Source organism: Nomascus leucogenys, chromosome 19 (assembly GCF_006542625.1).
Source record: "Nomascus leucogenys isolate Asia chromosome 19, Asia_NLE_v1, whole genome shotgun sequence".
Classification (NCBI taxonomy): domain Eukaryota; kingdom Metazoa; phylum Chordata; class Mammalia; order Primates; family Hylobatidae; genus Nomascus; species Nomascus leucogenys.
Window position 1 is genome coordinate 1,985,932 of NC_044399.1, and position 25,549 is coordinate 2,011,480.

General features: G+C 40.1%; 1 protein-coding gene across 21 annotated transcripts in view; it reads right to left on the reverse strand.

Moving 5' to 3' along the window:
* The window catches only part of MYT1L (myelin transcription factor 1 like), a 531,685-nt gene that overhangs the window by 502,105 nt on the left and 4,031 nt on the right, over positions 1-25,549 (reverse strand). For 2 of the 21 annotated variants that reach the window (XM_030799625.1, XM_030799635.1), the window contains exon 2: positions 24,246-24,321. The exons of 10 other annotated variants lie outside the window; for them this stretch is intronic. The gene's annotated coding sequence lies outside the window, so the exon portion shown is untranslated. 9 more of the 21 variants (XM_030799644.1, XM_030799638.1, XM_030799626.1 and 6 more) reach the window with 8 other exon arrangements.

The window sequence follows — 25,549 nt, forward strand, 5'->3', positions numbered from 1 at the left end:
TAGCCAGGCATGATGGCACCTGCCTGTAGTCGCAGCTACTCAGGGGGCTGAGGCTAATTGCTGGAGCCCAGGAGATCAAGGCTGCAGAGAGCTACGTTTGCATCACTGCCTTCCAGCCTGAGCAACAGAGACCCTGTCTGTCCAAAAAAAAAAAAAAAAAAAAAAGAAGAAAATTTAAATATGGTCATATCATAGAGATTCACTACTGGGCCCAAATATTAAGTTCATGTGAATTTGATCAAACATAAAATTTTAGCTGTATATTATGTGTCAGGCACTAAGTTAGAGTTTGTTGATACAACTATAAAGAAAGCATGATTCAACGTCTATAAAGGAGGGCAGGCTCATCAATGGCCCTCTTTCTATTCCAAAATTTATATCCACAATGGGCTAACATTGCCATGATCAATTACCTTCAAAATACATTAAAATAAGTCCACTTCACCACTGGTGCAGAAAACGCACACACAGAGAATAAAATAAACTGATACCCATTATCCATCCATTATTTCCTCAAATGTGAAACATGGCAGAATATCGAAATAGAAATTCATTCTGCAAACAGGTGCTCCAATTCTGGACTAAAATTTTAGTAGATAGATGAGTAATTACCTAACTTATTAGTCAGTGAATGCTGTCTAAATATCCAGAAATTTTTGGACCAATCGATTTAAAAATGCACAGAAGTGATCTTATGATTTTGGTTTGTTCTTTTATGTGAGTTTGTTCATCTATATAAGGTGAGCTTTGAAAATGTGGGGCCACTTTTCCTTTGAAATGGTGAGGAGGAGGGGTTGCTATACTTCTATTTTTGCCAGATCTCAAGAAAAACTTGACTGAAATGTCAAATTGCAATGACTATGCCTGCCACTAAATATGCTGATATATGCACATTCCTGTGGCGGATGTCTGCTTACAATGAACAATGAGTTCTTTCCGTCCCTAGAAAGATAGACAGCTTTGTGTGCTCAAATGGCTGGGATCGAACAAAAAGTGGAAACCTGATCAAATTCTTGTAACTCTTAGAGAATTTAAATGGGCTCTTTTGTCTCATTTAAAACTTTGCTGAAACCCAAATTATTAATTAGATTGTAGACGTGTTAATGTGCAATAATGGTTTGATGCGTGAACAAAGTCCTTGAGAGGGGCCAGTTGACTGTGGTAAGGAGTAGTATTTTTGTTATAATGAAGAAGCAAAGGCACTTTTGGCTTTTAGTACTATTCATGAATAGTGTTTGATCATAATCAACATTGAGTCCCTTTTGCATAAATACATGTATTTATTTTTAGTCATTCAATAAATTATTCAACTTACATTTACTCATCATCTACTATTTGCCAGGGAGTAGTCAATCAAGCTCCATTTTTAATTCTAGGTTAAAAATGGGAAAAAAACAACAAGGATAATAGTAGTCATCATAGTAATAGTTTGCAGATACTCTTTATGTTTCACAAACATTATCTTGTTGTATCCTGGCGATCACCTTGATCAACATAATGTTCAGCATCATAGGTGGATATGCAATGTCCAGTAACAAAAGACTTGTTGAAAAAGCGGATCGCTCAACTTTGAGTGGCCATAGTCCACGGCATGCTCGGCTTGGTGGGCCGAGCCCTGTAAGTCTTGTCTTCCATGGGGGCACTTTACTTCCTACTGAGGCCATGCCCTCTTCTTCCTTTATACCCCAAAGGCACCCAGCACCATTATCAGTACAGACCAGGAGTCAGCCAGTTCCTACCAACTGATGCTTATTTTCCAAACATATACCAAGACAATGTAGTCAAAACGTCTTAAAATCACACGTCACTGTTTGTTACAGAGTCTCCCTGCTCTCTTAATCCCGCTTGGGTCTGGATGAGGGATCCAGTCGTTAGGGCTGAGATTTATTTTAGCCGCAGGAGTGCACTTAGGCAGCGTATGGACTGTGTTCAGGCAGTTCTCAACAGGCCCCACTGGATAGCGCACACTGGATAGAGGACACCATGTTAAGAACAATTCATTTACCCATAGAAACCAAGAGGAGACGTTTAACACCGAACAAACCAAGGGCCGGGGCGAGGGAAGCAGCTTGTCTGAAAATGACCACAGTTCATAGTAGTGTTAGTAAAAGAAACCATTGCCAAGGATAGCCACCTTCCTTCTCAGAGGACAACGTATGTAACGCGACATTCAAGGAAGAATCTTCCCCAAGTTCTACTGCCCACATTGAAAAACATTGAGCAACACATCACATCAAAGTGTCCTGACTTAACCACAGTTGTCCCAACTGCGGGCAGTTGTCAGCAATCCCAAGGTTTCTGTTTTATATTTCTCATTAGAAGGGTCTCTCGAAGACCCCTTTATTCCAGAACAAATATTTGAGTGAGGATTATGTGGAAACAAGAAACAAAAAAGACATTGAAAAATAAAGTGAGAAGCTATAGCTGTACAAGATTTAACAAAATATTAACAAATTCACTATTTAAATTCCAAATCCATCTAAAAATTAAACAAATATCTACAGATCACCAGAAAAATCCATATGGTGGAACGTAACACACTTAACTCATAATACACATTCTCCAGGGGATACAGTCTGGTGGTGGGTGAAGTAATAAATTCATTAGCAAGTAGCCTGAAAAGTTATGTAACTATGTTAGGTAAGTGAGTGGTGTAGATAAGACTAGCTATTGGGATAAGAGGAGGCAGACCTCTAAAGGATAGGTAGGGCTTAGTAGGGGAAGAGTAACATCAGCTGGACTCCGAAGTGAGGATGATGACTTAAATCTCTCTCTATAGTCCACACCAAGTGTCTTGTCTGTGCTAATGATCCTCATCATCCTCTTCATTTTTATTTAATAATGAGCACTAGGTAACTTTTCTTTTCTTCCTTAATCTTTTAATCCTTTTTAGCTTGCTCATGGTGAAGTTTCAGGGAGCGGGTTGCTGCTCTGTGTCTGTATCACTGGAAGTCTAGTAGCCTTGGAAATATGTATTCTGCAACTCAAGCCCAGTCATACGCAACACACAAATGAATGGCCATGGCTGCTTCAGAAAAACTTTACAAAAACAGGAAGTGGTCTGGATTTGGCATACAGACCATAGTTTGCCAACCCTAGAAAATGCATCTCACTAAAGAATTTATATGGGTACCCTCTAGTGTACTTTCTAGATACTGAAAGAGCAGGCCTGGCATTAGGAAGAAATGATCACTAAGAATGAACTGTCCTGTGGGTGCCACTAGCCACATGGGCTCTTGAGCCCTGGAATGTGGCCAGTTTGAGTTGAGATGTGCTTTCAGTGTACAATGCACACTTAGATTTGAAGTTTGAATAAAAGTGTAAGATACCTCATTAAAATTATCCTGTACTGTTTATATATTATAATGATTATTGTTTACTATATTGGGCTAAATAAAACTTTTTTAAGTTTATTTTTGTGATACTGGGAATTTGGACTTGCTTTGGAGATAAGGTAAAATTGATTATGAAAGTTGCACACTTATGTCACAAATCTCTGCAAAGCCTATGTAACTCACCACAATTGAAGAAAAGCCAAGGCATTTAATACAAAGGATACTACAAATTCCAATTAAAAACTTCAGGCAGTGTATGTAAAGAACATTTCACAGTGGAATATATTGGACCAAGGTGATTATATTCATTCCTACAGTTGATGGCTGAAATGTATCCCCTGAACCAACACTTGGTTTAAAATACACAGAAATGAAGTGCAACGTCTAAATATCTCTTTTCCCTAAAAAAGTTAACTCAGTATAGCCATAATGTATTAAATACTAAAGTAACTTTTAGTTTTAAAAATTATCATTAAACAGGGAGGACTCCTTATTACCTTAGAAGCAGGCACTTCACTGAGACTGCCCTGCTACTAAGATCACTGTTGTAGAAAGAACTAGCAAAAATCTTGTGTTAGTCCATTCTCACACTGCTATAAAGAACTACCTGAGACTGGGAAACTTATAAAGAAAAGAGGTTTAATTGAACCGCAGCTCCACGGGCTGTACAGGATGCATGACTGGGGAGGACTCAAGAAACTTACTATCATGGTGGAAGAGTGAAGGGGAAGCAGGTACATCTTCACGTGGTGGAAGGAGAGAGAGAGTGAAGGGGGAAGTGCGGCCCACTTTCAAACAACCAGATCTCATGAGAACTCACTTACAATAACAGCAAGGGAGAAACTGCCCCCATGATCAAATCACCTCCCTCTCCAACACTGAGGATTCCAGTTCAACATGAGAGTTGGGTGGGGACACAGAGCCAAATCATATTAGATACCAAATGGCTGCCTATTTCTGGACAATGGCATCTTTGGGAGCCAGTGTTCATCTGTCCCACTTAATGTCAATGACCCCTTCATTTTAAAATCTGAATGGTGACATTTCTGATCCTGGAACAGGAGCAAGGTCAAAGGCTTCTTTCTCTGCCATGAACCCAAGTGTGGAGACTCCTGGAATTTTGTACCCAGACTCTTCCTCATCCCAGGTTTTGCCCTGGTAGGAGAAAGTATTGAGAAAAAGGAAGAATTCATCTCCAGTATTTCAATTCAACTTCCACTCTCATCATTAACATTGATTGCTGTGAATAAGCTGCAGGAGTTTGCGTTTTCAAGGGTCCTTCTCAGTTGCTTGAACTCAAGAGGCAGATACACAACTATTGTTTTTTAAGTGGTATCAAATGGTCCAAAGGAAATAGAATGAGACAGAACACACGTAAGTAGATAAAGTAAAATGCTGTGTGTAGAATCCCAAGGTTTTCAAATAGGAGTCTGGACGTCTGGCTCCTGGAATCTTTATTCCACACCATTGTCACAGTAAGTCTCCCAGAAACGCAGCAAAACAGCTGGTCACATGCATTCATGTGTCCTAAGTGCCTTGGGAATATCTTTCCATGCAATGCAACATGTCTATTTCCAAATATCGAGGTACCCTACATAACACAGACCAAAGAGAAGTGATCACCACCTTCAGAAGAGGTAATCTCACTGTGAATCAGAATGCCTGGAAAATCCAGGACAGAAGGTCCCCCAAATGATGGTGCTCTGGTCACAGCAACAGCACTAAAGAGAATTCCATATTCAATTTTGACCCCATTCTCTCTTCACACCACAAAGATTTACTGAGAGCCAACTATGTCCAACATTTCTGACAGGAATATACATCTATGAAGAACAGTGTTTCATAGCCTCATAGGGTAGGTTACGCCATTATATAAATAACTATCAATGCAAGGTAGACAATGATAAGGATCATAAAAATACACCTTGTTAAAGTTCAAAAGAAAAGGGCTAGAATTCATCTGGAAGGAACAGAGAGGGCTATGTGGAAAAGTGGCATTTTAACCAGACTTTGAAGAGTGAATAGGGTGTGTTTGCATAGACACCAGAGAAAGACATTGCAGAAGTAATAGTGTGAGTCATGTAAGCACAGACAATGAATAGTGTTTGGCCCAGTCCTCATTGCAATATTTGAAATAGATGAGCATAATGCAGGGATAGAAAGCATGCTTGAGAATGGGCGGGGAATTACCTCAAAGAGTGGGGTAAGGTGTTGGGTTTATTTCTGTACGAAATAGAAAGACTCTGGTGTTGTTTGAGCAGAAAAACGCCAAAGCTGTATTTTGCAATAATTGATCTGAAAACAGAATATAGAATTCATTTATAAGAGTGTGGGTGATAGTGGGGGTGTGTGGCATGATGGCTACTATTAAAAGTCCAGAATGAAGATAATGACAGGCTACTCTAAAGTAATGATGGAAGAAATGGCAGGGATAAAACATTTGGGAGGACAATTTTAGAGATAGAATTGGCAGGAAGTAGCCACTGATTGGCTGCCAGACTAATTATCCGAGAGAAGAGCTCTGACCTTGCCATTCAACTATACAAAAACCTTCAGTAATTTCACATTATTGAGAGAACAAAGTCATAAACTTATCTCATAGAGACTATTGTAAGTATGATACTCATGATCTCCATGACCTACACTTCAGTACACTCTACCTATACTCCACCTATACTTCAGTATACTGTATCTATACTCCACCCATGTTTCAGTATACTCTATCTATACCTTACCTACACTTCAGTTTACTCTGTCTATATTCCACCTATACTTCAGTATACTCTATCTATACTCCACCCATGTTTCAGTACACTCTATCTATACTCCACCTATACTTCATGTACACTTCAGTACACTCTACCTATACTCCACCTATGCTTCAGTACACTCTACCTATATTCCACCTACACTTCAGTATACTACCTATGCTCCACCTATGCCTCAGTATACTCTATACTCCACCTATGCTTCATCTACACTTCAGTACACTCTACCTATACTCCACCTACACTTCAGTACACTCTACCTATACTTTACCTATGCTTCAGCATATTCTACCCATACTCCACCTACACTTCACTATAATCTACCTATACTTCACCTACACTTCAGTACACTCTACCTATACTCCACCTATGCTTCAGTACACTCTACCTATGCCTTGCCTACACTTCAGTACATTCTACCCATACCCCACCTACACTTCACTATACTCTACCTATACTGCACCTACACTTCAGTATCTCTATTTTTCTTTTTTATATCTCTATATACTTGCCTACACTTCTATTGTACATTCTACCCATACTCCACCTACATTCACTATACTCTACCTATACTGTCACCCTACACTTCATATACTTACTACCTCATACCCTATATCTCCTACCTTTAGTTATATACTCTACCTACTATACTCCAACCTATACTTCAGTCACTCTACCATCTCGTACATTACCTACTTCACTACACTTACTATACCTATACTCCAGATATACTTCAGTACATTCGACCTATATCCCACCTACACTTCAGCATATTCTATCTGTACTCTCCCTGCACTTCATCTCTACCTTACCCCCTATACTTCATACTTCTTCTTACTCCCTACACTTTTTATCCTACTACCTTCCTACACTTCAGTACACTCTACCTATACTACCCCTGTTCTTCAGTACGTTCTATGTAGACCTCACTTACACATTACTTTTTTCTACCTGTACTCCATCTACACTTCAGTGTACTCTACTCATGCTTCACCCACTTCAATATGCTCTCACCATACTCTAACCATACTCTGCCCACACTTCAGCATACTCTATCCATACTCCACCTACACTTAGGTATACTCTACCCATACTCCACCTGCACTTCAGTACATTCTATGCCACCTAAACTTTACTGTTCTCTATCTATACTCCATCTACACTTCAGTATACTTTACCTATACTCCACCTACACTTCAGTATACTCTATCTATACTCTATCTATTCTCCATCTACACTTTAGTATACTCTGTCTATACTCCACCTACACTTTAGTATACCCTATCTATGCTTCATCTGCACTTCGGTATACTCTACATGGACTCCACCTACACTTTACTGTTCTCTACCTATACTCTATCTACACTTTCGTACACTCTACTCATACTCCACTTACACTTCATTGTACTCTACCTATACTCCACCTACACTTCAGTATACTTTATCTATACTCCACCTACACTTCAGTGTGCTCTATCATCTACACTCCACCTACACTTTGATATACTCTACCCATACTCCACCTGCACTTCAGTACATTCTACTTCACCTAAACTTTACTTTTTTCTACCTATACTCCATCTACACTTCAGTATACTCTATCTGTACTCTACGTACACTTCAGTATACCCTGTCTATACTCCACCTACACTTCAGTATACCCTATCTATGCTCCACCTGCACTTCATCATACTGTATATAGACTCCACCTATGCTTTACTGTTCTCTACCTATACTCCACCGACACTTTAGCACACTCTACCCATACTCTACTTACACTTCAGTATACTCTATCTATACTCCACCTACACTTCAGTATACTCTATCTATACTCCACCTACACATTGGTATACTGTACCCATACTCCACTCACACTTCAATATACTCTATCTATACTTCACCGGCATGTTGGTACACTGTATGTAGACTCCACCTACGCTTTTCTGCTCTCTACCTATAATCCACTTGCACTTTAGTACACTCTATCTATATTCCACTTACACTTCAGTTTACTTTATCTATACTCCACCTACACTTCAGTATACTCTATCTATACTCCATCTATACATTGGTATACTGTACCCATACTCCAGTTACACTTCAGCATACTCTACCTATACTTCACTGGCACATCAGAACACTCTATGTAGACTCCACCTACACTTTTCTGTTCTTTATCTATACTCCACTTTTACTTTAGTACACTCTACCCATACTCCACTTACACATCAGTATACTCTATCTAAACTCCACCTACACTTCAGTACACTATACTACTCTCTACTACATCTCTATTGATGCTCTGTTGTCTCATCAAAAACTTCCTCTAAATCATTCCCTAGGGAAGCCATGTGTATTCTCTTCTATGAGCTTTTGTACTGTAATTAGCTTCTAGAACCCTACGTTTTCTTCAAAGATTATTTCAAACAATGCATTTTATATGTTATCCCCACTCCAGCCTGGCTTGACATTGTGTCTCCCTCCTTTCAGAAAATTTTAACACTTAACTTATATTTACCACTTCTATCAAAGTCCAAACCATTATATCATTATCTATAAATTTGTCTTTCCTTCCTTGTTGGTCTATAAAATATCTGAGACCCATGGGCAGTTGTGACTCATTTTCTTAAAATCCCTAGCATCTAACAAGGTAAAGAGTTGGTTGAAAAAAATGAATGAAAGAAAAATTCCATAAATATCTTTCAGCAGAAATAGGGCTCACAACAACATTCCTTTACCCAACTATCCAATCAAAGAAAATATAAAACAAATAAGCAAATAGAAAAATGAAGAAATATTCTGCTTCATGGATCTGTGACTGCATTTCCCCAATTGGGTCAACCCTGAAGTGCTGGCATTTGATACTGTACCCATTCCCCACACCCCAAGGTCCCAGCTGTTGCTTGTGGTCCCTCCAGACCCCGGATCTGAACACAGCCAAGGATTTAATTTCAAAACTACAAATGACATGTAAGAAACTTAAAGGTTTGATAACCAAGACCACATAAGAGTCAGAAAAGGAGGCTGATGTCAAATCCAAGCTGACAATGCATGAGAATGAAGACACGAACCATGTTGTACCTTCTTCCAGACCAAATCACACAGATGTGTGTGTCCAACCTGGATATTCTATGCTGATGTATCCAGACAAGGATGCGGCTAAGTGGCCCAGATCAGGCTACTGCTCTGCCTTATCTAATAAACATTCTCCAGTCCTCCTTATCTAACTTGGAAAGAGATCACAAGATGTGAGATGCACAACAATGTTGTTCTCAGATGGGTATATAAGCTGAGAGCCCCGGAGCTGCCTTCCTGTTATTAAATGCAGCACCGGAGGCTGTGATCTAAAGAATGAGAATGATCTCCTCTGTCACACGACTTTGGGGGGTACCATTCAGGTTGGCATCAGTGTGAACAGGAGTGTTGTGCATGCTTGAAGAGAAGGTTGGTCCTCCCCCCATCTCTCTTCTCAAGCTATGGCTGGCTCTTGGACAGATGTACGCTGCTGCAAGATAGGGGAGCAGGAACAAATAAGGGAGCATGCAAGGCCTCTTTTCCCACCCACACCAGGCCCTTGTTTTACTCCAAAACCTTGTATATTTGGCCTACAGTGACTTGAAACAGTCACTTCAGCTGTCTGGAACATAAATGAGGTAGTGTGCACTGGCTTCAATGTATTAACAAGTTATTCACAAACAGTTTGGGATTCCAAATACATTTCCTTGCCACATTTAGGTCCTCCACCTACCTCACAGAGTGCAAATGAATCATAACACTCAATGACAAGCACTGTAGGTCACATTGTGTGTGCAGCAATGCTGCTGTTGGGGAAACAAGCCTAGATTTCTGGGTGACAATGAGAAGAGACTGCAGCTATAGACTTTACACAGCACCTCTAGCTACTGGGGTTTGGAAAGGGGACTTGTAGAAAGGAGAACAAAGTCGCCTGTGTCATGCTCCTCATGCTCCCTTGGCCAGCCCTCCCCATTCTGTTCCGCTTATATTTGGTACCAGACTGTTCACCTCCCTTCTCAGTGTCTCTTTCTTTGGCTTCTGTTGAGGTTGTTTCCTTTCCTTAGTGACTGAGAAACAGAACCACAATTTATTCTCTATCTCTCCCTTTCTCTTTCACCTGCATGCACTTCTATGGCTCAGGGCAGTGGCTCATGACTGTAATCCTAGCACTTTGAGAGGCCGAGGCAGGTGGATCGCTCGAGCTCAGGAGTTCAAGACCAGCCTGGGCAACATGGTGAAACCCCATCTCTACAAAAAAAATTCAAAAATTAACCAGGTGGGGTGACATGCACCTGCAGTCCCAGCTACTCAGGAGGCTGAGGTGGGAGGTTTACTTGAACCCGGGAGGAAGAGCTTGCAGTGAGCTGTGATTGCACCATGGCACTCCAGCCTGGGTGACAGAGTGAGAAAAAAAAAGAATATAACACTTCTGAGGTTTACTAAGTATTTTCATCACTAGTAGCTTTTTTGACAGTTTTATTTTATGCTTTCTACTCCATTCCCACTCTTCTTATGTTTGGATCCCGTGGAGTTAGAGGCAAAGTCGGCATTAGGCTAACCAAGGACAGAGGAGAACATATTCATTGCTGCATCAAGGACATTTCACTCAAAAGCGGTGGTAGAAGACTATTGTAAGCTAGGGTGTGGAGAAATGGGAAGAAAGGGGGGTTCTGGCCAGAAGCAAGCAGAGAGGAAGAGCAGCAGGCTGTCACAGAGGGAGAAGAACATGTCTTTGGCTGCTTGGTGAATTAGCTGATGGTTGAGTGGCTATTGTTTGAAGAATGAGTGAAGCAGAGGATTCACAAATTGTCAGTGTCCTGGGCAGAGGAGAAGAAGAAAAGAATGAAAATAGCAATGAACTTAGAGCTGAATAAATTACAATTTGTGTTCCTTTCAGAATATATATGACTTAAGGATTCATATTGTGTATTCACTACCTTCAATACATCAATTAAGACAGGGTGAAAGAAGGGGCTTTTTCTCCATGTCCTTGGCATAGTAACAGCATCTTTATAAAAAGCAAAGCTGATAAAATTCAGTACATTGCTTTCTGAAGATCTCAGCTGATAAAAAAAAAAAAAAAAACTTGGAAAATCAAGTGCAATCAGTGGTTCACTGGCCCTTAAAATGTGCTGTCTCCACTACAGGTTGTCTTAACCCATGCTCAGAGGTGGGTATAGCAAGGATTTCAGGAATCAGTCTCTGGAGAGGGACTGGGGCTCAGTAGAGACAACGCCTGGTGAATTTTTTTTTTTTTTTTTTTTTTTTGAGACGGAGTCTTGCTCTGTCTCCCAGGCTGGAGTGCAGTGGCGCAATCTCGGCTCACTGCAAGCTCCGCCTCCCGGGTTCACGCCATTCTCCTGCCTCAGCCTCTGGAGTAGCTGGGACTACAGGCACCCGCCACCACGCCTGGCTAATTTTTTTTGTATTTTTAGTAGAGACTGGGTTTCACCATGTTAGCCAGGATGGTCTCGATCTCCTGACCTCGTGATCCACCCGCCTCGGCCTCCCAAAGTGCTGGGATTACAGGCGTGAGCCACAGCGCCCGGCCAATGCCTGGTTAATTTAAGTGGGATCTGAAAGCAGACAACAAGTCTCACATTCTGAATAGGCTTTACTTAGTTTGAAATTAGTTTAAAATATCTGTTTTTTTTTTTTTTTAACGGAAATGGTATAAAGAGGAAGATAGAACATTTCTCTTCAAAGACTCAATATAGGGAAAGACCCTACTTGATATCACACAGGAAATGGGGGATGAATTCACTACTAAAGTGCCAAGGGTGTGGCTATATAATACTGTCTTGGTCTTCTCCTAAAAAGTTTAAGTAAAATATGATTTATACTCTTGTTTTTAGAGATACTATACATTCTGCAAGTCATGTTTAAATTTGATCTTAGTCTAGAAGCATGAGCTCTTACTAATTCCAAAGCTATGTTGAAACCTGAATTAAATAGCTTACTTATCTCGATACATAATAATACTGGGCCCCAACCGTCACTCTAGTTTAGAGACCATTATATGTTTATTTTTCTAACGTACCTCTCTCTGTGAAGAAGAAAGAAAAAAATTCTTATTTGGACATAGTGATTTTCATAGCAAAGGAGAAATAACTATTCTCATTATTTTCTTAAATGTTTTTAGCTGTTTTATGACAATTCTTATAGTTATTTTTGCATACCACAAGATCAAGTAACTCTTTAATCATCTTGTAAATCATTCAATAAGAAACCAAACTCCACCAACCAATAAACTTCTAGACTGTCATATGTTTAGATCATAGAATGAAATGATATGCATTTTTGGAAACTTTTTAAAAAGCAAACCATTAATAGTTTTCAAAATGAAACTGCTTGCTATATATGTTTATGTATAACTCCCCCCCATGTCACTCTGAATCATATACAAATCATAGGTAGTATAACAGAATGAATACTTAATTACACACTATCAAATGTCATTAGATTTTGACCATTCAGAACACTACATCTATTTACCACACATACCATGTTCATAGTAATATAGAAGGCCTGGTCCTTTTTCCCCATGTATCCAAATTAAACTGGTTTTCAGGGCTCATCCCAGATTCTACATGTTCACCAGCCCTAGTGGCCAATGGCCCTGACAAATGGCTTGCCCTTCTGTGATTTCTTTTTTTAAGATTTAATTTAATTTAATTTTAAGTTCTGGGATACATATGCAGGACGTACAGATTTGTTACAGAGGTAAACGTGTGCCATGATGGTTTGTTGAACCTATCAACCCATCACCTGAGTATTAAGCTCCACATGCATTAGCTATTTATCACAATGTTCTCCCTCCCCCAAGACAATCCTAAGCAAAAAGAACAAAGCTGGAGATATCATGCTACCCAACTTCAAACTATACTACAAGGCTACAGTAATGAAAACAGTATGGTACTGGTACAAAAACAGACACATAGAGCAATGGCACAGAATAGAGATCTCAGAAATAAGACTGCACGCCTACAACCATCTGATCTTCAACAAACCTGGCAAAAACAAGCAATGGAGAAAGGATTTCCTACTTAGTAAATGGTGCTAGGAAAACGGGCTAGCCACACGCAGAAAATTGAAACTGAACCCCTTCCTTACATTTTATTCAAAAATTAACTCAATATGGATTAAAGACTTAAATGTAAAGCTTCTCTGTGCTTTCTATCTGAGGGACACTTCAGAGACTCACGTGGGGAACTCCAGAGCGCACAGCACATTTCTGTTAGTGTGTCAATTGTCCCTGAAAACTTTTACAGGGATTGTTGATATTACAACCTTTTCTCTGGTTATGTCTTGGGTCCTCAGCTGGATTTTCAGTTCTTAAAGGCAAGGACTATGCCTTACACTGGCTTAAGATTTGCACCTACAGACATTCAGTAAATAAGTGTTTGGTCTATTGAAAATCATTGTTGGCAGCCAAAGTAAGCATTAAATTGAGGATGTAGGAAATCATCAATATATTCTCTGTCTATGAAAATCTTTGTATTGGGGATTTTGTTTCTTAAACAGTATATATCCTAGATAGCCTGAACTCTTTAATGAATATGTTTACTTGTTTTATGATTATGAAGATAATAGTAGTGCCTACAACAACCCTATAGATTTTTGTGGGCTTTACGTGATATAACCCATGAGGAAAGCACTCAATTTACTGTACCTGCAAAGTATTAGCCATTGTTATTATTGTTTTCAGGGTGCCTTCCTGATAGTCTGTTTTTATTAGTTTCTCAATATAATTTATCAACAGTTTGAATTTGTATACAAGAGAGTTTGGGTCCTTGGCACTTCACATTACTCATTTAATGATCTTCCAAAAGTGTGAGTTTTCTAGTTGGTCTATGTTTATAACATCTCACACTAAGTAAGAATTGGAAATAGCCAAATTATATGTCTTAAGCATATTTCTATTGCCTGTAAATTTTTTACGGTTTTTAATTTCAAATGGATAAAAATGTTTCTGCATTTTTTTCTTTCCAGCCCCATTCATTCTACACAGTTACCTTTCTTTTATTACACCTCTCCATTTATTTTCATATGAGAAGCATTTCCCAGTACTTAGAGAAAAGTTCCACATGTAGAAATTTGCACTTTTGAAATAGTGTATTGCTTTGTTAAATAAAACATATCTGTGTTTGAATTTTCCCAATGGAGCCTCCTTGGTCATAGTGACCTGGAAAGGCACCTTTGACCCAGATCGGGAGTCTGAGATTCAGGTGTGGAGAGAGACCACTGCCCACCCAGACATGAGCTTGATTTCTCAGACTCCTTTCCTTTTCCCACTGTGGGCCTGATGTTCTTCTCTATTTCGCTGGGATATTTTGGGGACAATATTCAGGCCCACTCTTTTGAGTTGGTGAGAACATGCCATCGGCTACCACGGTAAAAACCTAGTGTTTATTTGTACCCACGAGTTCCTGCTTGTCATTTTGGGTGCCTTCTGCTCTAGGAGACCAGAAGTAGGACATGGATTGTATAATAGATTTTAGCTGCTAAAAATGCATTCCTGCTTAACCTGTGCATACCCTAAATACTTCTTTTAAAAAGAAAGGTAAGACATAAAGCCGATGGGGCTATTTCCTTAAGTATTATGCCAAGTCATGTTAATGGCATATATCTTTCTGGCCTCCATCATGAGAAGTTAGAAGACTCATGTAGTCACCAGAGTGGTTCGAGAAAAACCAAGTAGTAACTGCAGAGCTGCCACGGCACGTACGTTTCTGTGAATTGTCAGGGCAACCCACCACCTGCAGCTGGCATTATTTGTGTAAAGTAAGATAAAATTCTGGTCATAAAATGTATAAAATTAATAGAGAAAATAACTTAAGGGAAAGTTAGGTTTCAGTTACATGTCTGAGTGTCACATGGTCCAGTGATTTTTCTTTTCTTTTCTTTTCTTTATTTATTTTATTTGAGACAGAGTCTCGCTCTGTCACCCAGGATGGAGTGCAGTGGTGTGATCTCGGCTTAGTACAATCTCTGCCTCCCAGGTTCCAGCGATTCTCCTGCCTCTGCCTCCCAAGTAGCTGGGACTACAGGCATCCACCACCATGCCTGGCCAATTTTTTTGTTGCTGTTGTATTTTTAGTAGAGACGGAGTTTAACCATGTTAGCCAGGATGGCCTTGATCTCCTGACCTTGTGATCCACCCGTCTTGGCCTCCCAAAGTGCTGAGGTTAGAGGTGTGAGCCACCATGCCCGGCCAGTCCAGTGATTTTTCTAGATGACCATGAAACATTTGATGAGATGAATTTCATGTCAACCTGCCTGACCTTGGTAGTCCCAGATTAGACTCATCAATCAAACAATAGCACCTACTCTAAATACTGCAGGTTCCTGGTGTTGGGTTTGCATTTGCACATCTCTGCAAAATGGTGACAAACAAGGGGCCCGTCGGTGTGGGCCTGCTGATAGCATGACGCCCACTGTTACACAGTAATGCCTTTGAAATTGCTGTCCATGTGATGATGCCAAACACGCAGTCAGCAAGCGTTAGAACTGGGACTCCCTCACTTTAAACAAGGGCACTGAGAGGCAGAAAGCTGCAATCATTTGTTTCAAGTCATCTCCGAATTCTGTGGAGAGCTGACCTAGGAGGAAGGTCTTCCCAGCGCAGGGCTCCTTAATAGGGACTTTGTGTCATTGTCTAGGTTGACTATGGGTGGAAAATCTCACTTAGAAAATTAAAAAAGACAAAAAATAAAAATAACAAATGAAAAAAATGTTTGATATTAGGTAAAAATATCCTCCTGGAAAGTAATGGAAAAATGAAGTTTCCCTATGTCATGGGCCATTTTTAATATTTTGGAGAGTTAGTCAGAAACTTACAGCACATGTGCAACCTAGCTGATACAACCAAACCAGGCAGAGTAAAGTATTTCTGACTCTTGGAAGAGACCAAAATAATCAGTAAAAGGATTTTGTAATCATCATTCTGACCTTGCCCTTAGTTAAAAATCTAGGAGCAGGTGCCAAGAGGGACTCTAAGGCAAGCCAAAAAATTGGAGGCCATGGTGTTACAAGGGCCCAAGCCACATGCTCCCCAGTCAAAGGAGGAAGGGAAAGAGACTGGATTTTGTTGGAGGAAGGATGAGATGTGTAAAAATCGTTTACTGATTTTTTACTGATAGAGGCCATTTTTGCAACGGTGACTGCCCAGTCAGCAAGTCTCACACTTCAGTTGTGCCTTTGAGGCTAAAATACATGATTCAATTTGCACATGTTGGATTTTGAAAATGTAAAGCGGGAAATGTACACTATCGTTGACTCTACTACTCCTTACACAACTTCTGCATCTAATCCTTGGAATGCTGATATTTAACATTTGGAATATGTATCATAGGCTTAGTGTATTTTCTAACTAATTCTACATTTAATATACATATATTGAAATGTTAGGTAATAAAAATGAGATGTTACCTGTTGTCTCACAAGTTTGCCTTTCCACTCTTACTAACCCCTAGGATCAGATACTGTTTTGATCATTAACTTTAAAACTAGATGAACAGGTGGCTTTGCCCATTTGTAAACAGGAGTGTTAACTTGTCCCTGGAGAGCAGATACATCATTTCTTGGCTGGCACTATGGGTGTGGGTCTCTTAGGAAAAAGGATTGTTTTTGAGCTAATATAATCCCAGGAACAGCATATTAGCTAAAAAAACACTTGGGCAGCAAAACTATCTCCATTCTTGTTCTCTGGACTATGAAAAGAATTGCAAAACATCTTGGAAGATTCAGAATACAAATTCAGTGGAAAATTTCACATGTTAATTCAGTACCAAATGTGCCACATTAAACAAAGGACGAGTAAGAAATTGATCTGAAATTTACCTGAGCAAATTATTGAGATTTTATTTCCAATTATATACAAGAACCTAGCATCAACCAACCCTTCTCACTTTATATAATCTCAGAATTCCATTTTTAAGCAAAGACATGTGGCTTTTTGATGCCTGAGCTACTTAAATTTCCATACTCTGAGAGACTATAAAATGCTAATTCTAACCTAACTTGTCTTTTACAGGGTGTAATGGCAAAATTCTTAATTCTAATTAGGCAGGTATATGCAATCAGGTCTGACTCAAGGGAAATGTGGCAAATAGTCATTGGAATTGTCTGAAATACATGACCAGTTTCTAATTTGAATTCTCCTCTCCTCCTTGTTTTGATGTTTCTGCAGCCAATGGTGAGCCAGTGGATAACCAGGTTGGCCGCCCCTTTCAGCTGTCTGCACTGTGGCAGGACTGCTTATGTCACAGAGAAGGCAGAGACAAGTGAATATGACACAGGGGATCTTCCTGTTTGCTTGGAAGGTTGGGCCTCAGTCAATAACCTAGGGCTTCACCACGCCAAATCCAAAATGTTCTGTTGTTGATCTCTGGTATCAACAGCGCAGAAACTGCAAAACAGACCCCTGACAGTTACCAACACCTTCCTCCTAACAGCATTCTGTTTACTGTTTCATGTATTCTCAGGTAAGCTAAGGCTTGCTGTGATTGTAACTCTGCATAATGGAAGGGGACAGGGAACGTGCACTTAGAAACCATGATGGATGAGGGCTAACTATCCAGAATCTTCAACAATGTGTAACTCTTGATTTTGTAAGAAGTCAATACACTGAAATCATACGTGCCGTTGAATAGAGAATATGGTGATACAGTGCCATGCTGTTGAGTGCTGAGTTTTGGAATGGTCACCTGGATTCCTGAAGTACTGATTACCCAGGAAAGGGGCCTCAAGGTTCACTCAACTCTTCTTCTTAAGTCATAAGAATGCTTTAATCTATTTCAAAATGCATTCAAGAAAAGTAATCCTAGAAGTATTTATGATTACCCTTTATCAGAAATATGCATATATATATATATATATATATATATATGCACACACACACATACACACACACACACAAGTACACACATTACCTGACTTTTTGTGGGGCAGAAATTTGTTACTCAGTTCTATCTCATTTGGCTCTGCACATAGTACGTACTCAATATATGCACATTGTATTAATTATTCAGTTATGGCACTAAGAGGGAAGGGAGGTGCTGACCTTAAGGAGTCTCACCTTTTGTCTTCAGCATTGACTTTGATATTTTCTTACTAGAAGAGGACAGTGAGGAGAGCCCCTGCCTGCCCACCATTCTTGCTAACTCCAGCTTGTCTGTCACTCAAAACTTTAAAATGCAGAATCTAAAAATAATTAATATATGTGCAAGTAGGTTCAGAGGGAAGGAGAACAAAAGGGAGAACTGCTACCCCAGCGGCTGAAAAGTCCCACTGGGGTGCAGACAGAGTCTCCTGATCTTGAGTACTGAATGTCTTCCCAGAGTGACGTGTAAAAGCCCCAGAGCCTCTGCCCTGGGGATGAGGGTCTTGGTGTTGGCAGTGTGTCAAGCCTCATCCCTGGCTGTCTTTTTCCTAATTTCTTTAGTATGCTTGGTCTTGTGAAAGTGCTCATACAATAAGAGGATGAGAGGGATGGACAGGGTTAAATTCATAACATGGTGCTCATTCACACCACATTAGCCATAGGAACACTACAATTAGGCATAAAATTTTACTTCTGTGAAATATACTCTAAGTCCTAAAAAAAAAAAAGCCAGCAAAGAAAGGAATTTCCCTTGGGGGGTGGGGGAGACAAGCAAAAACCAGTTACTCTTGAAGAGAAACAGCACAACACTGCTAGAACAACTACCATCATTGACACCAGCCTACAGGATGTGAGGCCAAAAACAGGTTTGAATCCAGAAAATACAAGTCATTATGACTTATCCTATTGATCACTGAAAAATCAGGACCACTGAATAATACACCTAGTTTCTACATTTCCAAGTTATTTCCAAGTACGAGTGGTCTCTGCCTCATGAAGGAAGTCAGCAAGTCTATCTGTAGGAAAGGCTGGTTCAGAGGAAGCCACAATCAGCTGCCATTAGCACGTACAGCAGAACAGTTTCATTCTTGCCATCCCTTATAATCATTTCCCCCTCCCTCCTGCAACTGGTGATGAGCAACGCTTTCCACGACCCAGACAACAAACAGCTGGATGGATGCCAGGAGACCATACATCCGTGGTCTACCATGCCCTTTTTAATCAACTTCCTAATTAAAAAATGCCATGCTGGCATGAGGTATGAAGGGAGTAGGCTTGGAATATATTTTACAAAATAGCATCCCCTAATCCTGGGGTTGTTGAAAATCTGTGTTCTTACAGATGTTGATGAGTTTTTCTGGTGCAGAGATAGAATCAATTTGCTTGTGCCTGGCCCTCAAGACATATTAAATTTATCCTGGAGGAAACTGGATTCTGAAAAGCTCTTGCCCAGATGCATTAGGGCAGGTGGGAGTTTCAGAGAAGCACAGGGTCCACCGGCAGATGCGGCACTGATTTCCGAATGTTCACAATCTACCAGACAGCTCCAGAGCAGACTCGGTTTGATGGCTCTCTATGGGGTGCCCTGCAGACTCGATTATTTCTACAACCAGTCTGGCTAGCATTGTTTCATGGCGACAATGCTCTGTGCTTTCAGCTTCTGTTCAGATGGCACAGGCTGGTGGAATACATGCACCAGGGAGGTTGGGCCAAATTTAAAGTCAGCCCCTAAGAACGGTCCATTGCTTTTAGGGTTCAGTGGCGTGGTAGCCCCTGGAATCGAGAGGTGATGCCGACTTTTGAAAAACCATTCTGTTGAGGGCCATTAAAACACACTATGCATTTAGATTGAGATAACGGCATGAAGGCACCACTCAGAACAGTGTTTGAGCTAGAAATCCTATAATGAAAATCTTTGTCAATGTACTAAAAAAAAGACCCCCATAAATTATTAATTCATGAGTTGTTTGATTTAGAGTCCTAAACCTGACATTCCACACTTGAAAATTTCTCAAGCAAATGCCCAATATCCTTGAGGTAATTTTCTTTAAAGAAATTGGAGTGTTCTATGTAAACAGTCAGACTTCAGTAAAAAGCAGTCAGTATGTCATATTGAGTCCTAAAGTTCTTTCAACTATATTAATGAGTGCACAAACGCATCTAAAGCAGATTTACATGGCACACATACTAACCCCATGGCTCAAATATTGTCAGCTTACACACATTTTCACACTGGGATTTAAAAAATACACATATACATGTACTCACAAAATCATGGAAGAGAGGAATTATAGTACTCCTAAGAGTGTAAAAATACATGACAGTACTGAATTTTAAAGGGAATAGAGTCAAATAACCTTTTGAATAAAAAAAATTTACCTGTTTTTTTTTTTCTTTCACAATCAGTGGAAACCCCACCAAAGCAATGCCCTCTATGGCTTCGGTGAGCAGAGCGGGCCCACTGAGACAGCAGACGCCCCACACTGACCAGTGTTGCCTACACAGGGCACTTAAGTCAAAGAGGGCTTCATCTTTGGAATAATGTCTTGGAATCACATCAATTGATTGAAAATTTTGCCATGAAAGGCTGCTTTTCTTTCCAAAGTTGACACTCAACCTTAGAGTCTAATTAGACAGGGAAAAATTCCCTTAGAAATCACCTTTTCAGACAGGTGCACATCACCCTGTTTCCAGTCCTGGGACCTTTCATTGTCTTTGCCCGTGAGCCTGCTCCACAGCCTGAGAACAAATGTGACAGAGAGTGGTACGCGGGGCTCCGTGGAGTGGAGACTAATATGACACAATTTTGACCCTTAAAAAAAAAACAACAACAACAACAGCTGGGCTCCACCTTTGAAGGCAGCCAGGCACAAAGAGCATCGTGGAGAAGGGGTTTTCAGGGATCTCTGCATAGAAATGCACAAGGTGAGGTTAAAAAGTAAATGCTGATATTTTGCCCCAAGAAAGTTATAAACCACCATCATAAAGCTAAAAGCAGCTATATTAATCACATAAAGCTTGGTTCAACTCTAAAATGAAATGTAGCAATGAGAAAATAATGGAACTATGACTTTATGACTTTAGGTAAGATTTCATGAAAACAATTTGATATTTAAAACTGCTTGAGTTAAATTTTTAAACACTCAGTTTTTTTCCTCATTCTAGTTTACCAGCAAATTTAAAAATGAAATAGAAAAAGAAATGTGTCTGTGTGTATAAACACACATACACATCGAAAAAACAATAGATAATTTACCTATTATGCAGAAAAAGCTCAATGTGAGTACTAAGAAACTTGCAGGATGAGAGGGAAAATGATCAAAAGCAAGTTTCAGCAGCTTCACATGAAGGGTTAATATGTTTTTAAATATCTTGTGTTTGAGGTTTAGATTCATTAAAGGCGGTTTCTTTCTTTTTTGAAAAGATATTTTTTTAAAACAGAAAATTTTCCCTCACCAAAAGTTGTATTTTCTGTCAAATATTCACTGTTATTGTTTAAAGCAAACAGCTAAAGTAAAGCAACTCTTTAGAAAAAGAGCTTAAAATAAAAGCAAAATAAAATCAAGTGATCTAAAATATTCAGGAATCTATAAAAAGACAGTTAAAGAATAACAATTTCTACTTGACTTCTACCTAAAAAGCAGGTGAAGTAATTAGGTCAGTTAAAATGAAATACCTTGCCTTTTAGGGAGAATAGGAATTATTAAAACAGGATAGAACTATTTATCAGTGAATTCCTACCATGGAAGTATATTTAACTAAATATTAAAACACCCATATTGCAGTAGTACAGTCACAGAATTATATAAGAAATGTGTCACTGATGACAATAGAAAATTAGGATTCCAGCAGGCTCTTTATTCTTACTTCTCAACTCAGAAGACTGATTTGCAAAAATGATCTCCATTTTTCTGAAAAGAACTGAGAGTATCACTGTGTGCTAATTTCTACATTTCCTAGTTGCAGATTCTACAGATCGATAGAAACTTCAGTTCAATTTTCACAATCTCCAGTAAGTTGCTGGTTAAATTAGCTAAAATCATCTTCCAGCTAGGAAAAATACATACTAGTCAAAACTAATTATGTCTGGGCTTTAATTGAAACAACATTTGCTAATTTTGCTGGTCTCGATGCACGGTTTCAGAAAATATTAATTAAACACATTGAATAATGGCTGCTATAAGTTTCTAAAAACAGTCATCTCTAAACAGTTAATTTCCACTTCAGACACATGCACACGAAGACGGATCAAGCCGCTACCCCAAACCAGCAGCAAATGACTATTCTTTTGTTACTGACCATCAGGAGTTGAACTTTGCTCCACTTTGGGAAGCGGAACAAACGCTCTGGAGAAGACAGGGAGCACAGGACATGTTTACCTGGAGGGGATATCAAACAGCAGCCCCAAGACTTGCAAAACAAAGTCTTCCCAATGAATTATCTGTGCCTGCAGCCGCACTTGGCACCTTCGGCTAAGCCAGCGTCTGAAAAGCAGTTGTTCCCACGGCAGCCACCCCTGCCTTCCATCTTAGGGACTCACCCAGAAAATTCTCCAACCTGCTCCACGACTACAAAACTCTTCTAATGCTTTTGAACGCCCACCATTTGTTCTCCATTCATCCAATCAACTTTCCACTGCACATCTTCTCTCTCTACCGGCGCCCAGGCAAGGGGCCACTTCTCATCTGTATGCTAATTATTTTGCCACATGGACAAAAGTAGTAATGCTTTCAGACAGGAAACTAACAGGCCTGAAGTCGAAGATGGAAATTAATAAGTTGACACCACTAAACGACAGGGAAGACGGGCATGCGTACAGCGCTCTGCCGGGCGGGTGAAGTGCAGCCTCCATCAAAAGGCAGCAGACAGACAGCGCCGGGCTGCGAGTCCCGCCTGTGCTGCGTGCATCAGGCTCAGGCTCCCTTAGAGACCACATCGCTGCAGCAGAAGAGCCTCGGAAGCATCCTGCTGACTTACCCTGTCTCAGGCTGCCTCCTTGAAGCAACACAAAACATATCCACTTCCCCAAATCCTAAGGTGGGAGGGAACTTCACTGCTGATCTAGATATTTTTCAAGCTACAGCTGTGGATTAAACCAGCAATTTCGAACCTTCCTGTGTATCAAGCTTGCAACACAGTCAGACACGAGTGGAGATGTGTGCTGTATGCTGCTTGCCTTGTACCCACAGGCCCCTAAATCTCTAGAGCAGAATGTGTATCATGAGCAGTGCTGTATTTAATGTAATAGATGAGAACTGTAAATACCGGAGTCAGTCTGTTAGCAGCTACCAGCTAGGCAATATATCTAAAAATATCTCCCCTATCATTGATGTTATGGTAAATTCAGGCTGTGGCCAAAGAAACCTCACAGAAGTAAGCTGAACCTACACTATGTTAGATGGCATTACTGGTTAACATCCCACGCAAAACAAAAAGAGGTTCCAAAACCTGTCACTTCTTAAAATAAAAGAATGGTGACACAAGAGTTAACTCTAACTGATTCTTAAAGTCTTTTTTGGGTTGCCAACCTCACTATATTATTCTGTTTCAGTATGAGCTTCTTGTATCATTTTCTTTTAAAACAAAAGATATGAAACTACTTGTCTAAGAAAGTTAAAACATTTTTCACCTTTTACTATTATTTGAAGAAAAAAATATAGAAAAAGTTTTCTTTGGAAAGACAAGACCTAATAAGGTTTTAAAAATAACTAAGGGAACATAGATACCTGATGTTCATTAGCATTTTTTTCTGGCTTAAAAAAGTGCTGATTTTATAAATGGCTTCTAGAGTCAAGCCATAGATGTTTTACTCTGCTGGTGACTGTACCGTTTCACTCTCTGCAAACCTCTCTCCTGTAACACTCACCGCTATGAAAGGCTACATTAAATCATAAAGGCTACTTTAGCACCTCCCACCCTCGCCCCTGGAAACTAGCCTTGAATACACAGACTCATGTTTAACAACAACTCCGGGCAGCATGCAGACATAGCGGTGCCCACAATGGCATTACACTGAAGGAGAAGCTCTTTTGAGAGAGGGTCCATTGTTGGCGTGTTCACACGCCAAACCAAGAGACTTTAGGAAGTGTTGTGTATGCAATCAAATGAGAGCTGGAGATAGGCAGGCAGGTGGAGAAACGACTATTTTTGAAGTACTTAAGAGAAGAACTGGGAGCTGCAACCACCAGGCAAATTAAAAAAAAAAAATCCTATGTAACCTTTACAATAAAAGGAAAGAGGTACCTTTTTGTGGAAGAGCTGGTGGCCATCAAGCCAAATCCTGTTCCGCAGTCTGCTTCTCACCCACGCAGGGCTCTGTCTGCCGTGGAGAGACCATCGCACGTGCTGGTCACAGTTCCCTCTGTGTTTCCATTCCATTCACCCCGACCCTCTGGCGCCCGCACTCCACCAGCCCACTATCCACAGTGAGTGAGAGTCGAGAGCAGAACAGCACGGGGGAGCAGCCACTGCAGGCTTTCCACAGAGCACAGCTCTGACTGTGGTTTCCGTGGGGAGACTGACAGAGAAGCCCCAAGTTACCAGGAACACCCTCTTCCAGCTCTCAGAGGTAATTCCTCTGAAGATCGAGCTCTTCCCTGATGTGTTGGGACCAGACTTACTGGTTACTATAGAGGCTGCAATTCCCTTCCCATCGAGCCCTGCTAGACACCACTGCAGTCTGAAAGCAAGGAAAGCTTTAAGAGAATGTCCTGTACCATTCCATCTTCCCACAACACAATACTCCTTACACTGAGACTAAAATATTCCCCCCCCAACTTTTCCGATAATCGCCACGTGGGGAGCAGAGATTATTTTAAAAGAGGTAGATGGTAGGAAAATTTTCCTAGCAGAACAGCCTAATACAGCAATGCTTATCACTCTTTCTCTATCTAATAAATAAGCATTCATGCATTCTTTCTAGTTTTATAACACCTGGCTTACATTTTCTCTGCCATCTCTGATTACTTCTACAGATACCCTGAGGACTCATTACGGTGTCAAAGCCAAAAACACTTCCATTGTGGGAACATGCATAGAAAAATCATTGTGTATGCTTGAACAATGCAGGTGTGAAAGAAACACAGAGAAGAGAGGGTGGCAAAACAGACAAACAGGGACCGAGTTAAAGAGAGAGAGGGCAGAAGAGAGAGAAAGGAAAGTGGAGAGAAAGAGAGAGAAGAGACAAGACACAAAGATATAACAAGCTGAACCACATTGCATTGAAATAGCCCACTGATGGAACAAATGGATAGCTATTGCCTTTAAATAATATAATATCAGAAAAAATCATACAATAAATTACTATAAAAGTAGAATATTTTTATTATTTCATATGAGTTATGGTCACTATAGGCAATATTTTTAATATGGGGGTGGTATGCCAATTTAAAATATCTTTTTCATACCAGCAACCATGACATGTAGATATGACACTGCCCCCAACCACACACACACAAACACAAACCTACATCTATTTTCTTCTTCAAGTTTGTGGTATCTTTTGTTTTCAGTTTAGTTTGGAAGAAATGCAGATCAATGTCAGGTGT